The sequence below is a fragment of the Mesoplodon mirus genome, assembly GCF_964341445.2.
Source record: "Mesoplodon mirus genome assembly, chromosome: 10".
Taxonomy (NCBI): Eukaryota; Metazoa; Chordata; class Mammalia; order Artiodactyla; family Ziphiidae; genus Mesoplodon; species Mesoplodon mirus.
This window is the reverse complement of record NC_138986.1, coordinates 8,163,005-8,174,503: the sequence shown is the minus strand read 5'-3', so window position 1 is coordinate 8,174,503 and position 11,499 is coordinate 8,163,005. Positions and strand designations below refer to the sequence as shown.

Below are 11,499 nucleotides of genomic sequence, written 5' to 3'. Positions count from 1 at the left end.
ACAGATATTAAACTAACCCATGTAGAAATGATCAGCCTTACAAACAGCTAAGAAACTCAAAGCAAAGCAACTCTGAGGCAAGGCTATATAGTGAAGGGTGGTGGTCAGAATTACAGGCTTCGTAGTCAGAAAGATCTGGGATTGTTATGAATATTAAAGACATCTAAAGAGGCTACTGTAGAGCCTGGTATACAGTCAGTTCTCCATAACCTATTATTTTTAAGTCATGGTGCACTTACCTTTCACTTTGGACATGCTGTAATACAACCCAACCATCCCACCATCTGCCTCATAATCCACAGACTGAGCATACTTTAAACCCAGACTGCCTGGCTGCAAGCCTTGGCTCTACCATCTACCAGCTGTTTGTCCTCAGGCAAGTTCTCAACCTCTCTGGGCCTCAATCTGGGCCTCAATTTCCTTACATGTAAGATGGAGATAGGAATGATATCTACCTCACAGGATTGTTATGGTGATTAAATGAGTAAATATATGTAAAGTACCGAAGGCAATGCCTGGCACGCCATAAGAGCTATATAGATATTAGCGACTATTATGGTTATTTCCCAACAAAAGAGGAACTAGGCCAACAAATAACATACATATCCAAAACACTATATATTTTGGAAGATGTTTCCTAAGGGAAAAAGAGCCAGAAATTGAGATGGGAACTTGAATGATATTTATGTTTTCAATGGAGTTCTTGGTGGGCCATATAAGATGCCCATATTCCAAAATCTGAGAGTTTGTGTTCTGAAGGTGAAACTATTCCCATATTTGAATAATTCTTGAAATAACCTTGGAATCCTATGTGAACATACAGAACTTTTTTCCATCATTAATTCACAGAGACAATGTGGTCATGTAGAAATCAACTTTTTTTTTCCAAATAATTTACCTGCCACAATTTAATCTAGAAGCTGGCCAGTTAGATAGCACTCTTGTGGTTAGTGGTTAATCAATGAGATTTAATTTGCCACCTTCCCTAGAGCTGACCCACCCTACCCTGGAGACCACTGGAATGCAGTGCAACCGTCAATACGTTTTTTAATCTTTCTGCCTGTTTCTTCTTCTATATAACTGAAGGGCCACTTACTTGATGAAATGAGATCACACAGGAGTAAGATTCCTCCCAGCACAGTGCCTGGCCCTGAGCAGACCCTGGAGAGCTAGGTTTCCATCTCTTCCTTTTCCTCACAGGACGTGGCCTCTGTGGGGAACTGAGTCTTGAGCTGGTTGACCACCCTTGACCCAGTGAGGGTCTGCGGTCAGGGCGAGAGCTTAGGGGACTGCAGGGCTTGACTAAGCTCAGACCCCTACAGATGCCTGAGTGGAGCGGCAGCCTGTCGGGTGGGTTTGCGGGACCCGGGAGGGCCCACGTGGAAGGCGGCAGCAAGGGGGAAGGTGGTCTGAGCCCCTCTCGGGAGGGTCTGCATCGCAGGGTGGGTGCGTGGGCAGTGAGGTGGGTCTGAGGCAGGAGAGGCTCCTCAGGGAAGTTCTGAAATGTTGTCTAGTGACAAAATCGCCCATCCCACGGCATCCTTACTGTTGTTTCTAATTAATTCCATGAGTCTGTCAGGGTCGCTGAGGTCACTTTGAAAGGAAGCGTGGAGAAGTGGGCGGCTTTCCTCTCTCACTGTTGGGTGACTGATAAAGCAATCTTGTTTTGTTTTCTGGCATGGGACTCTGTGAATATTTAAAGAAAGACTAGAGACCTTTTCATACAACCCAAGGCCTCTGTTTTCAGACTCCGGAACTCCGGGGAGGACGGTACCTCCACAGCTCTTTCCCATCCAAGTGAGAAAACAAGAACGCTGCTGGACGCAAGCTTCCAGGTATCATGGAGGCGCTGACTTCATTCGTGATTTTTAAAGCATGATCTGAAAACTCCTCCAAAAATGGAGCTAACGGCCCATGTGTTCACCTTGGTCACTGGACGAAAACAGAAAAGGAGCATCTTTCATTGAAATGAAATCCTTTGAGCCTTGGGTGCTTCTCGGTATGGGAGCCCTGCTGTGGTGGATCCTGCAGCAAGAGCTGTGGTAACTCAAGAGACCCAGGAAATCACCAAAGTCAGGAGGAAACTCCAGCGAAGAGGAAGGTGAAGTGTGGCCCAAGTACATTAGCTCCAGGCTGGGGGGACTTTCAAAAGCTGAGCAGGACTGAGGCAGCATTGCCTGAGTTCCCAGAATTTTCCTTACCCTCCTGGTTGGGATACAGAGCATAATTTGTGGGTCTGGAAAAAGACACATGCTCACGTCACAGTGAGAATTCCATTCAGAGCTACAGTAACCTCGGGATTGCTAAAAACAGGGTTCAAATCAAGCGAACCTACTCCTGTTGAAACCGCTATCTTCCAGCTGAAATATTCATTTTTTCATGGTCGGTTTCTAATCCATCATTACTTCTTCTCTAATTTATCATTCAAAATCACTTAAATCAGAAGTTTGATTTTGACCAATCAACAACTTCTAAAGGAAGTACGGCCTTCATCCTTCCCTTATTTTCCAAAAACGCCATCACACATCCAACGTATCATTCAAGCAACAAATATGTATGCATGCATCTAGCACATCTCCTAGGAGACCGAGCCAAGAACAGAGTCATGTACACAAGACACTAGCATACGAAAAGTTCAATAACGAGGCTGAACAATGAACACTGCATGTACAACGAGAAATCTATGTTTAATTCGGAAATAGTACTAAGATACAGCCTGATTTCAGTGCAGAGAATCAGCAATGATGCCTGGAGTGGGCCGGAAGTCTTGTGAGAGAGATGAATCTTGATTTGGGCCTTTACAAATAAGGAGAAGTTGGAAAATCAAAGAGGCTAGAAGAAGACATTCCAGAACAGAAAAATTATGTGAGTAAAGGCAAGAAATCTGAGCAGCGTTGATAAAGTTTCTTAAAGGAAAGTTTTGTAGCCTGATACCAGAACCAACCAGGGATGGAATTAATAGGAAGAATGTGTCCCTACCTCCCCTCCTCTGCTGCTTTGCTGCCGCCCCAGGTCCTGGCACATGGGGCCAGCTACATAATTTGCAGAACCTAATGCAAAATAAAAATGCACAGCCCAGTGGAGTGGGGAAGTGAACCTCCCCTTCCGTTGGGCCCATCTCCCCAACACACAAAACATGGGAGACCCCCAAGGGATTGCAACCTCTGTGTGGGACATGCTGGGTACCTGGACCAGGAGTGGGTGAGAGGCCACCGCCTTGCCCTGTCCCAGATGCCATGGGGCCTGCACTTGACTCTGACCCTCCTGCACCTACAAACAGGCCCTGCCAGGAGTAGGAAATGGCAGAGAAAATGGAGCATGGACCTCCCCAACCAACGCCCCAGGGCAGAGGGCAGCAGGGATCCCAGGTAGGGGTGTGGGGAAGGGGGAGTGGGGCAGGACCCAGGCCCCAGGAGGCTGGGTGCAGGCAGCTAAAAGCCCAGAAGAAGAAATTGCAGGACAGTCAGACAATTGTGAAGGATCAAGTTATGCTTTGAATGACAACATAGGTGATGAATTCTGGTTATTCCCCTCCACCCCAGAGACCACCAGGACAGTGACTCTCTCAGCCTGGCCGACCCCATCCTGTCACTCTTTAGAAAAACCATCTACCAGTTAAGAGGTGATGAACAGGGCTTCCCTGGTGGTGCAGTGGTTGGGAGTCCACCTGCCGATGCAGGGGACACGGGTTCGTGCCCCAGTCCCGGAAGGTCCCACATGCCGCGGAGCAGCTGGGCCCGTGAGCCATGGCCGCTGAGCCTGCGCGTCCGGAGCCTGTGCTCCACAACGGGAGAGGCCACAACAGTGAGAGGCCTGCGTACTGCAAAGAAAAAAAAAAAAAAAAAAAGAGGTGATGAACAAAATCAAATCCTTTCATTCATCATTAAGTGATTCAATGTGCAAAGCCCAAAATAACTTTAAACCTCAGGTCTTCCTGTTGTAGTTTATGTAACTTTAAGAATTTTCCCATTTTTGCACAACTTCTTTTATTTAGTCGACCAGGAAGAAAGGTCAACTATCATATTTGCAATGAAAAGTCCTTAAGAGACATGAGTATCAATCTTTTTGAGCTCCTTCTGTCATATCCTTCCATTATTGGTGCATTGCTTAATTTTTAGATCATTTCATACCTTCCAAAAGAAATTCTGTTAATTTTTACTCACCACACCTGAGAAAATTCTGGGTGATTCTAGCTAAAGATTTGTCAATTTTGTTTATCTTTTCAATGAACCAGCTCTAAATATCATTTCATTGCTATTTTCTTTTGTCTTTTTAGTCTCTGTTTCTTTTATTTCCGCTCTAGTTTTTGTTATTTCCTTCCTTCTACTAACTCTGGACTTTGTTCTTCCTTTTCTAGTGCCTTGAGGTGTAAAGTTAGGTTGTTATTGAAGATTTTTCTTGTTTCCTGATGGAAGCACTTATTGTTATGAACTTCCCTCTTTCTTTTATTTTTTTAATTTATTTTATTGAAGTATAGTTGATTTACCACGTTGTGTTAATTTCTGCTATACAGCAAAGTGATTCAGTTATACATGTATATATATATATATATATATATATATACTTTCTTTTTAATATTCTTTTCAATTACAGTTTATCACAGGATATTGAATATAGTTTCCTGTGCTCTACAGTAGCACCTTGTCATTTATCCATCCGATACATAATGGTTTGCATTTGCTAATCCCCAGACTCCCAATCCAACCCTCTCCTTCCCCCCAACCCTCGGCAACAACAAGTCTGATGAACTTCCCTCTTAGAACTGCTTTGGCTGCATTCCACAAGAGAATTCTAGAATTTCACTCTTTGTTTTCAGTTGTCCAGAGAGAACCAGAGGCCCAGTAGCTTCCTGAAAGTGGGACAGAACTTAAACACAAACGGAAAAGTCTTGGTTCGTGGGTTTGGGGTCACCTGACACAATTCCAGGAGGAGCACCTGGAAACACACCTGAAGTTCCACAGAGGACGATCCCTCTGTGAAAGCCTCAGAGGGGTGAGGGTCCCAGGGGGACAACACAGAATGCCATTCACCCATGAAAACTACATCTCAGGTTTCCACAGCAGAAATAAAACATATGTGGCATGCTAATCTTGCCCTGTTTTGTTGCAAAGACCTCTGACTGACCTTAAAAATACATAAAATAGACATGTTGGCCATCAGATGCATTATATTCCTGAATGAACCAAATACTCTACTGTCAATTATCTGATACAATCAGGGTGTTAGTCCTTCAGGCTTACAATGCAAAGTTTTTCTTAAGGCAATTTAAAATCATACAGTATTTTCTTTGGCTGATTTTTTCCCCCAATTTTTATTTTGAAAAATTTCAAATGAGGGTAAGATGACAGAATGGTACAATGAATACCCATACCCCCTTCACCTAGATGCACCAACCATTAACACTTTGTCATATGTGCTTGATCAAGCAGTATTTAACCTTAGAGGCACACGGGATGACCTTTGAGAAGGGTGAAAAGAGCCTCACACAGACCAGGACACTCTGATTTCATGCCAAAAGGTGATCTCTCAGTTGTTAAGTGTGTTGAGATGTCTTTGGGCCTCTCCTTGGCTGAGGCTTGACTGCTCATTCTGGATTAAGAAACAGGGGAGATTAATTGAGGAAAAGCGTGAATCGTACTTATGCAAATGTATTTGAGAAAATGTCAATAGATTCAGTAAATATAAAGTTTATTTTCGCTTACTGGTGTCCATATTTAAAGCAAAACACTTTTTCAACATTTGCATATATCATACATTCACTCACCACATATACATGAAGCTCCCACTCTAGCTGTGCCCAGCACTGTTCTGGACACGGGACATGGCAACGTGGTGAACTCAGACCTCACGACCTTCACCACAGAGGGACTGGGACCAATGACGAGCTAGTACAGAAATGCCACGTCGGGATATGTGCTCTGGAGGAAATGAAGCAATACTCGGGGTGAGGTTAGTGACTCCAACTCATTCCTTCAGGGTCACAGGCCCAGTGAGTGGAAAGAGTCAGCAACCATGTTCCAGAAACAAATGGGAGGAACAGAGGTGGGGGGAGGAGGTGAGACCAGAAATCATCAGGGCCAGATGTGGAAGGTCTCATCGCGCCTGGCAAAGAGCTTGGATTTCATCATAAATTCAGAGGAAAATCAAAAGAGGTTTTTATGCAGAGAAAGGGCACAATCTGACTTAAGTTGCAAAGGTCCCTCTAGCCGTTGTACAAAAAAAGGGATTATAGGACCTGTATTAGCTTCTTCAGCCTGCCATAATAAAGTACCACAAACTGGGTGGCTTAAAACAACAGAAACTTATTGTCTCACAGTTCTGGAGGCTAGAAGTCCAAAATCAAGGTGTTGAGGGGATTCCCTGGCAGTCCAGTGGTTAGGGCTCCGTGCTTCCACGGCAGGGGGCACAGGTTCAATCCCTGGTCAGGGAACTAAAATCCCACATGCTGTGTGGCCAAAAAAAGAAAAAAAATCAAAGGACTCGCTCCCTCCAAAGTCTCTAGGGGAGAAGGATTCCTTGCCTTTTCCAGCTCCTGGTGTCCCCAGGCGGCCCTGGGCTTGTGGCAGAATCGCTCCACTCTCCACCTCCATCCTCACATGGCTGTCTTCCTTGTGTGTGTGTGTTTCCATGTCTCTTCTCCTTATAAGAACACCAGTCAGATTGGATTAGGGCTCACCCTAAAGATTTCATCTTCAATTGACTGCACCTGCAAAAACCCTATTTCTAAATAAGGTCACATTTAAAATTTCCAGGAGGTAGGACTTCAACATACCTTTTAGGGCGACACAGCTCAACCCATGGCAGGAGCACAGGAAGAAGCTCCTGCAGTGCACAGGTAGGAGACGAGCAGCTGCGATGCCTGGGGAATGAAGAGGGGAAAGAGAGGTAAGATACAGGTTACAAGACTAGTGGAGTGTGAGGGCAAAGAGCAATCAGGAGTGCCTTCTAGAATTTTGGATTACACAACTAGGAAGACAGTGGGGCCATTTATGAGATGAAAAAGTGAAGAGAAGGATCAAGTTTGGAGAACAAATCAATAGCTGTATTTGAAGCATGTTCAACTTGAAATGCCTTTTAGATGCGCCCATGGACCTGTCAAAGAAGCACTTGAATCTACTTGTCTGGATCTCAGGGGAGAAGTCAGGACTAGATGTGTGAATTTGGAAACTAGCAGCACAGGGAGCTTCATTTTGATTTGAATTTCATCATGAGTAGGACAGCTGAGACTTTGAATGAGAATAATTTTCTCTGTCTGACTTGTTTCACTCGGTGTGACAATCCCTAAGTCCATGCATGTTGCTGCAAATGGCATTATTTTGTTCTTTTTAATGACTAATATTACATTGTATACAAATATCATATGATATCACTTATATGTGGCATCTAAAAAAATGGTACAAATGAACTTATTTACAAAACAGAAATAGAGTCACAGATGTAGAAAACCAACCTAACCATGGGGGAAAAGGGGGGAGGGATAAACTGGGAGATATAGACTGACATATACATACTACTATATGTAAAACAGATAACTGATAAGGACCTACTGTACAGCACAATACTCTACCAATACTCTGCAATGACCTATATGGGAAAAGAATCTAAAAAAGTGTGGATATATGTTTATGTATAACTGAATCACTTTGCTGTACACCTGAAACTGACACAACAATGTAAATCAACTATACTCCAATATAAATTTTTAAAAATTTAAAAGTAAAAAATAAAGTATTTAAAGTAACAAAAGAAAAGAAGAGAATTTTTAAATAAACGATAAAGGTTAGTTTAATGATTCCGTATGTTTTCAGAGAGTCATTACTTGAAGCTTCATAGCTAAACAGAGAACGTTGTGGAGTTACTTGCTGACGGCTTAGTTTACATCAGATATTAGGAAACCAGGTGGACTGTGTATCGCTGGCTTTCTTACTCAGCAACTTGCAAAGCCTGAATATGTTTATCAATCAAGGAGAAGTAAATCCTGTGTGACATGAGCAAAATTTTTCCATATTTTGAACAATTGTTCTTAAATCCAAAATAATCCAGACTTCCCAGGTGGCACTGTGGTTAAGAATCCACCTACCAATGCAGGGGACACGGGCTCGATCCCCGGTCCGGGAAGGTCCCACATGCCGCGGAGCAACTAAGCCCGTGCACCACAACTACTGAGCCTGCACTCTAGAGCCCACGAGCCACAACCACTGAGCCTGCACTCTAGAGCCCACGAGCCACAACCACTGAGCCTGCGCTCTAGAGCCCACGAGCCACAACTACTGAGCCTGCGCTCTAGAGCTCATGAGCCCCAACTACTGAAGCCCGTGCGCCTAGAGCCGGTGCTCCACAACAAGAGAAGCCACCGCAATGAGAAGCCCGTGCATCGCAACGAAGAGTAGCCCCCGCCCGCCGCAACTAGAGAAAGCCCACGCGCAGCAACGAAGACCCAACACAGCCAAAAACAAACAAATAAATAAATATTTTTTTAAATCCAAAATAATCCTATAAGAAAGAATGCGGCTCCGTTTTTTGATGTCTGACTGCTGACAGCTTTTAAGCCTCATCCCTCCTGCTGCCCCCTCCACCCACATCGAATAAAAAAGCCCGAGTGCTCCCCCTTTTGGTCCAGAGGGAGAGTCAGACCACGGAAGCCTTCTTCCATGCCCGGAACCTCACTCCAGCCCCGCCCCAATAAACCCCAAGCCTGTCTCTCTTCCTTTCTCTCTCAAGACATTTTTGGACCAGCTTAGGAAGCCTATTCCGCCCTCCCCAAAAGTCTCGTTATGTGGGTAATAAACTTTTCATACACCCTCCTGGTGTGAGTCTGGCATCATCAGTCTCAACATCAAAATCCAGTTTTGGGTGGGAGGGAGTCCATCTCACTTGTTCAAAGTGGCTAAAACAAAACCCAGGAATCAATCATAACGTATTGTTTAGAGAAGAAAAGAAACATTTAGCACTCCAATAGAAAAGATAGAAAGCAGCTGGGAACACTAATGAAACAGTGTCCAATAAAATAGCTGAATCCACAAGACGGGAACCCCACAAGCCTGGGACCACTCAGACCCCGACCCCCTTTGCGGAGGGAACGCAGAGCCGCGCCAGCAAAGCTCGGATTAAGAGCTGGCTGGTAGCTAGCCATGTTCCAATTCTACAAATCAAAATCTAAATTTGAAAGAGAAATGTTAGTAAATTATAGAAATTTGCCTTATGTGTTTGGGGGCCAGAGGATGGGTGGGGAGGCCCAAGAGATGGAGACAGGGCTATGAAGCACAGAGTATGAGGTACAAAAATCACATCCTCCAACTTGTGCAATAAGACAAATGATTTTATTACCTGGAAAGCATATGTCTCTGTGGTTTAAATAATGTTTTTTCTAAACCACTTACAGTTTTCAGGCTAAGCTTTCTCAGAATCAGTAATCTCTATACATGTGTAATATCTTGATTCTACACCCTGCTTTTTGTACTCGTTTGGAGGAAATATGCACCAGATTACAGAAAGGCTCATCCAGGCCAGGGGTGGGGAGAGGGGGTCTGGTATAAAGGTCTCCACAGAGAAGATGAGAAAACACAGCCCTTGTGTTGGTGCAAAAAAAGAGGGGAAGGGCAATCAAGGAACTTTGAGTTATGCTGTAGGAAGGATGAGAGAGCTGAGTTCCAGCCCTGCTTCCATAAATGACCTTAGGAAACTCATTCAACATCTCGCTTCCTCAATTTCTCCTCCATAAAACAATGAGGTCCAAGTGGATGGTCTCTAGGGTCTGAAATCACTACAGTTCCGTAATTCATGGTCTCTAAGCCAAAATCGTCAGGCTTAAAAAATTATAAAGAGAGGAGACGTGGCCAGATTCAATCCCCTTCTAGCACGACTTTTTTTTTTTTTTAACTTGTGAATCCATCTCAGTGAGATTCCAAGTCTCAGACCCTACAAGGTCCCCCAGTAAATCCTGGGGGACCAGCAGCCCCTGTTATTTCCGGGGCTGGAGTCGATGGGTGCCAGCCCCCCATCTCTGCCACACACCCCTTTGGAAACCACACCAGTCACGAGGTGAATAGGAAATAACTCAGCCCTTCCAGCTCCTGCAGATGTTGTACGGGGTTTCTCCACAGGAGCTGCCAAGATGCTAAGCTCCTCTCTGTAATTTCAAGTGGCTGCTCTAGAAGAGACCCAACAAGAGGAGGGATGCTGTGAGGCCAGTCCCAATGCACAGAGCAACAGTAGCCAAAGCTGACTTAAACCCACAGAATGTGGACCAGGAAAAGGCTGGTTTCCTCTCCGCTTTGGAAGCATGAGAGAAGTTCCTGAGAACCAAGGAGTCAAGCTAAGAATGCTCTGAAGAATCTATATTTTAATATTTTCTACATCATGCTGTTGGCCAGCCAGCCGCCTGGCACATCTGTTTCTAGCTATGAAACCATTCGTGGACAACACTCTAGCAAATGCTGTGCTCTCCCCTCCACTTGAATCCCCGCCTCAGGTCACTCCTTCTCCTCCAGGATCCCAGAAAAACCAAGACAAATGTGGCTGCTCCGTGGCGAAGACGAACTGAGCTAGGTCCTATTGACTCAAGGTAAGACTCTGCAAAAGTCACCACTCATTGACATCTAAGCTGCATCCAGTTATACCAGGAAATAGAGTCAGGCTTTGCCTCCTGACATTATGGCTTTTTCCCTCTTGTGCCAAATCACGAGCCGTGATCTTCTTCCTTGTGATGGATATATTGTTATGGAATTAGCTCCTCCCTCTTCCCTGAAGATGGAGAGATCTTCCCCCCAGTTTTTAAGCCCTTTTACCCCTCCTCTTGTCTACGAACGTCTTCATCCACATGGAGAGGGTGACGGGCCTGGGAAGCTGAGGGACATCATGCCTGGCCAAAAGAAAGAGGACTTTCATTTTCGGTTACAAGATACACCCACAGGATTAGTGTTTCCCTTATGCTATTTACATAATTCGAAGAGCCAATCAAATATGGAAGGTGCATTCAGTCTTTGGGGAACTAGGAGTAAGAGTGAAAGATGTCCCTCTGGCTTAAGAAGAGCCCATGGTTAGCAGCCCCCTCTGATGAGAAGTTCCTAGTCCAGAAACACTGCCCCCCTGCACACACACACACACATACACACACACACACACACACTCACTCTCACACACATCACTCAGGAGAACAAGCCCATGATTTGCACATGAATTACAGCATCAGGACTTTCGACAAATAACGACAGTTACAGCCACTTGTCCTGGACGTTGCCAGGTATTGTGCTGGTCATTCTCCTCTCTGGTCCCAGATTCTTCACCTTGGTCCCCTCTTTACTGCCCCTCTTTCCCCAGCCCTGACACCCACATCCAAAAGTCCCCTCTGATAGATGTCAGTGCATTTCCATTCAAAAGGATGGATAGTGTGACTGGGTATTCTTCATATTTGGACTACAAGTTTTCTAGGAAAATATTGGTCATATGAAAATGTATCCCTAAAATCCCAAGGACAAAAAAATTGGTGAACAATACCAT

The 11,499-nt window shown here is 44.7% G+C and overlaps 1 long non-coding RNA gene across 1 annotated transcript; it reads right to left on the bottom strand.

Annotated features, from left to right (window-relative positions):
* Positions 1-2,718: 2,718 nt before the first annotated feature.
* LOC309811232 lies at positions 2,719-5,901 on the bottom strand. The gene is made up of 3 exons (XR_014295120.1): positions 5,765-5,901; positions 5,492-5,589; positions 2,719-3,820 (listed from the first exon to the last, which is right to left on the bottom strand). It is a non-coding gene; the product is annotated as an uncharacterized lncRNA (long non-coding RNA).
* Between the last annotated feature and the right edge of the window lie 5,598 nt (positions 5,902-11,499).